General features: G+C 38.2%; 1 pseudogene; it reads right to left on the reverse strand.

The window, feature by feature from the left end:
* Positions 1-264: 264 nt before the first annotated feature.
* LOC113349037 lies at positions 265-4,113 on the reverse strand (annotated as a pseudogene).
* Between the last annotated feature and the right edge of the window lie 1,333 nt (positions 4,114-5,446).

The raw sequence follows: 5,446 nt of genomic DNA on the forward strand, positions 1-5,446 counted from the left end.
GATGTTCTGATTTTACGATTCGCGACGATGTTTAGGTCGAACGAAGGAAAGTTTTTTTTCTTCCACAATCGGAAGATATGAAACTGGAAGAAGAAGAGTTGAAATGAGTAGAATTATTTTTTTTATTTGGTTTTTATACGGTTTTATCAGAAGGGCATTTATGTAACTTCAATATCATATAGGGTACCCCTTAACTAGAGTCTTTGGATGGGTATAAATTGATGGCCCCTAAATCCTTTTGAGTAGCCCCTAAAAACGCGAGGATAAAGAAGTACTACTGTTATAGTTGTCATCAAGCAAAAAAAAAAACCACGACCAAATTTAGACCTGGTAAAAGTCCACTCGAAGAATCAGTACCTGCAAACTGCAATGTTCATGTTTTAATGATCCCTCTGTGCCATTCCCAACATACACAAATGACAAGATCGTTGTGCAAAACAAAATAATCCCAACCATCTGTCTCTTGAGAAATATCACAACTCAACTTCAACAAATACTCCCATTATCCACTTCTAGTTTCTCATTTTAAAGTATCAATTCAATTCGCTTCTCCCTCCGACCAGTCAGTTGCTTCCTTTCCCATTTCTTCACCTTCATTTCAAATGTCCACCTTTAGGTGAAATTTGAAACCAGCATGGAACTCTTATATTAGCAAGAACTTGTATCTTCCGCATTATTTGGTAATGCTGATGCATCAGATGCAGCATCTTTGCTCTGCTTTTGCTTCTTCTGCTTTTTGCTTTGAGGTTGTTTATTTGTAGCTCGATCTGCTTGAGATACAATCTTAGAGACTGTAAATCCTGGCACTTCAAAGTGGTTTGATCTTTGTGGGATAACTGAATTACGCACTGTAACATCAATGCCATCATAAGTCCAAACACCTACACGGGCTTCCCCTTTTAGTCCCACGGCAAACCAACCACCGCCAGAAGCTGAGATGTCTATGGAGCTTACATCCCAACTGTTTCCTGACACATGCAATTTACTTTGGACCCAGTTTCCAAGTTCCTCGACTCTTTCCTCATTGATAGGTGGCTACAAAAGATAGATGAATAACAAAGCTCAGACTCAACAAACCTTAAATATTGATTATTTTTCTGTTCACGAGAAACTTTTTGATATTTCAAAGACAAAACAATCCCTGTAAATGACAAAACTTTTTGATATTTCAAAGAAACTTTCTGTTCACGAGAAACTTTTTGATATTTCAAAGACAAAACAATACCTGTAACTGACGACCAAAATGGTGTTAGAGCATAGACTCGACATTCTCTGTTCTTCCCATATGCAAAGGAAGGTAAGGAGAAGCCCAGACTGTAACGTAAACTGTATCGACAGATGTTTCCTCTATATCCAGTCTCATCAGGCCAGCAATATGAACAGTATAACCAGCCTGTCAATTTTTCATGATAATATCAGCGTCTAAGATCAAGATATCAAAAGAACCAAGTAACTAGGTTTGGTCTGACCATTATCAAACGATCTAGCCTATGCAACAGTTTACACTGACTTTTATCATCTCAGCCACTTTTACCAGATCTGCCAATATATACAAATAACACTCACAAGAGTTGAAACCCATAAGATACCTTTCCTAATTCTTGTCAGGCTATCACTAACAGAAAGAAACTGGGGGTGCTGAAAAAGAATCATAAACTACACAAAGAATTTGAAAAGTAATAAATTTTATCCCCCACGATATATCCTCAACATGCTTTTTTTCCGAACTCCAATCTAACATAATACCCAAAACATTAAAACAGATATGACAGGAAAATGGTCCTATTCGAGAAGATCATGGTGGGACAACAAACTATCAGCTAATTTCAAGACTCTCGAAGTTAACATATCTATATGGCCTACATAATTCCAGTCACTTAGATTCAAACTGATGCAGTTCTAGAAAGATTGATGATTCTGTTTCACAGTTGCTGCTGAGCAGTAACAAAACAAGCTGTAGACCTTCTGAGATATCACTAACTAAATTACCAGATTCATACGAATCTTTCAAGACAACAAACTACTACCATTTTAGTAAACTAATGTTGGGATTTAAAAGTCTAATGCAGTAGATGTACTAAGTATCATAATCTTTAAGCAAAATTGCAGAATTCACATCAAACTCAACACCTCGAATTGATATTATAATCTACTAACCTTGATTCTATAAGTTCTTGGTTTCAAATCCTTGCTTATTTGACCCAATTTCTGTTCTTCCCTCGTCAACCTTGTTGTAAGCTGGTGAGGATGTAAAAGTCCTGGAGTATCAAACAATTTCGCTTGACCAGGAAGAATACCTTCGACCCTAATTATCCCCAGAGTAGTCCCAGGCACAGGAGCTTCAGTTAACTCATTAACTTGCCCTCCACTAGCATGTTTACCTATCGAATTAATCAGCGTTGATTTCCCTGCATTCTGAGCTCCAACTGCCCAAACATTTCCTCTAGCACCAGCCAGCTTACAAACATCATCCACAAGATGTTTCAAACCCCAACCTCTAACTGCACTAACCAAATGAACACTAGTAACCTTATTAGCTCCTCCTTCATGTGCACGCCTACGAACCCAATGCTCCAACCTCGTAGGCGATAAAGATGGTGGAAGTAGATCAATCTTCGTCACCACAAGAACAACTCTAGGTACATTCCCTGATTTCCCTTGTTTCCAATCTACTGAATTCTCACCAATAGTATCCGAAACCAATCTTGCAACTTTCCTAGGAAATGACCCGTCGAAATCATCAGTATCAACAACCATTAAAACAACTGACCGAGCCCCACTTGTCGACACCAATTTCCTACCAATTGTATTATCGAAATCAAAATCCGGTAACAAATTCTCCACTGTAACATCTTTCACTCTCCCGTAATATCGTAATGAATGACATCTAGCACAAACAACCAGTTTTGAACCAAATTTAGTAGCTTTTTGGGAGTTGTTCAGGCTCATTATTAACTTCATTGAGACTGCCCCTTTTGATAGAATCTGAGATCTCGGTTTCATCAAATATGGGTTGTCTATCTAACTTCATTTTATAATCAGGCTTCTTCTCTGAAGGTTTCATGAAGTAACCTGGTAATTTTGGGTCTAACCCTTGCATATGAACACCACAACCAGGACAAATTACATGATTTTGAGATGTTTTCTCATCGAAATTTCCTTCCCTTATGAATTTTAAACATGTTTGCGATTCAGAAGAGAAAAATCTTGGGCGATTCGAAGGAAATTGGTGTGGATATTGGTTATAATGGGTTGAATTGAAATTGCAAAGTAAGTGAGAGTTTAAAGATTGAAAATTGCTTACCTGTGAAGAAGAAGAGATGAAGGCGAGGTGAAACCATTGTTTGAATTTGCAAGGTGAGAAATTTCGACCTAACATTTCTGGGTTTTGATTTTTATCTTTCGGTGGTGATGAAAAGGGTTTAGGGTTTTAGGATTTACTGAATTTATGAAACTTCATATCTAAATCCAGTAGATTGGAAACAAGGGAAATCAGGGAATGTACCTAGAGTTGTTCTTGTGGTGACGAAGATTAATCTACTTCCACCATCTTTATCGCCTACAAGGTTGGAGCATTGGGTTCGTACGCGTGCACATGAAGGAGGAGCTAATAAGGTTACTAGTGTTCATTTGGTTAGTGCGGTTAGAGGTTGGGGTTTGAAACATCTTGTGGATGATGTTTGTAAGCTGACTGGTGCTAGAGGAAACATTTGGGTAGTTGGAGCTCAGAATGCAGGGAAATCAACGCTGATTAATTCGATAGGTAAACATGCTAGTGGAGGGCAAGTTAATGAGTTAACTGAAGCTCCTGTGCCTGGGACTACTCTGGGGATAATTAGGGTCGAAGGTATTCTTCCTGGTCAAGCGAAATTGTTTGATACTCCAGGACTTTTACATCCTCACCAGCTTACAACAAGGTTGACGAGGGAAGAACAGAAATTGGTGCAAATAAGCAAGGATTTGAAACCAAGAACTTACAGAATCAAGGTTAGTAGATTATAATATCAATTCGAGGTGTTGAGTTTGATGTGAATTCTGCAATTTTGCTTAAAGATTATGATACTTAGTACATCTACTGCATTAGACTTTTAGATCCAACATTAGTTTACGGAAATGGTAGTTTTGTTTGTCTTGAAAGATTCGTATGAATCTAGTAATCTAGTTAGTGATATCTAGAAAGATTCGTATGGTAGAGGGCATTGCCCAACTGCCGCACGATACCTTTCCGGGATTTACCACGGGATTTGTGGGTGTCAACGTAGCATTGTCCCCCATTTCATATGGATCACTATGTGGTTCAGAGTCTTCAGACCTCCCTATCTTGCATCAAAGATTTTTTTTTCGTTTTAGAGTTTTAGTTTGACTTAAGCTCACACGGGTCCCACCATGAACGCTAGCACTTGGTGCTGGAGGATGTGACCGATCGACTGCAAAGAAGAAGAAAAAAATAGTGCACAAACCCAGAAGCCAACACAGACGTATTCAAAGATGAAATTTTAGAAATACGTGACTTGTTCTTTAATTCAGGTTCACTAATCGTATCACATGGATCAAGCTACGTGTCATTCCATCCGGATGCTTTTCTCAAAACAGTGATGCACACAAAATCCAAACCGCACGTTCATATATTATCAGCGGTTGATGAAATAGATGACCAAGTTTTACAACAGCAACCAGCTTTGCATATCTCTAACGCAAAATTTATTAAATTCTTAGATGACCAAGTTCATATGCTTTTAATATATTTTCTTTCAACGCAGAAATATGTTGCAACGCAGGCGCGCTTTAAAATATTTGGAACAGCAATAAAAATGCCCAAGGAACTTTTAAATGCATATTAGAAAACTGCATTTTGAGAAGCGGGAATCCCGTGCAAAACTACATTTTGGTAATGGTAGTCTCCATACCCCGAGCTCCTTGATCTCGTCCCCACTCTGCATTTAATCCATTCCCCATTCAAAGTCAACCAGTTCTCAACCTTTATCACCATCAATACGAACCCACATTTGTATTTTATCTTATCCTCTCTTATCTTTAACAGTAAACCTCTCTTATCTTCTTATCGTCTTTTATCTTCAACAGTAAACCTAGGTTTATCTTTAGGGGAGCTGCCGAAATAATAACTGCACACGACGTCAAACTTGAGATTGGACTGTTAAGATAGAGGTATATATACACATATAGCTTTTAGTGGAATTAGAAAAAAGAATGACGGGACGGGGAACAAGAATGACCCATCGTAGTAATAATTCAAAAAGAACAACATGATTCTCAAGAGGCAGTGTGCTGGGAAGTGAACATCCCAAGACAGGCCAGCCATTTTAAACAAGGACTGAATAATTAAGCAAAGACATTAGCCATTAGCTAAATGGACAACATAAAATGAAAAAGCTTCAAAGCCATTAACTAAGGCCTAAGACTCTGATTAAGCCACTGTCTACGCGTT

Source organism: Papaver somniferum, chromosome 2 (genome assembly GCF_003573695.1).
Source record: "Papaver somniferum cultivar HN1 chromosome 2, ASM357369v1, whole genome shotgun sequence".
NCBI lineage: Eukaryota > Viridiplantae > Streptophyta > Magnoliopsida > Ranunculales > Papaveraceae > Papaver > Papaver somniferum.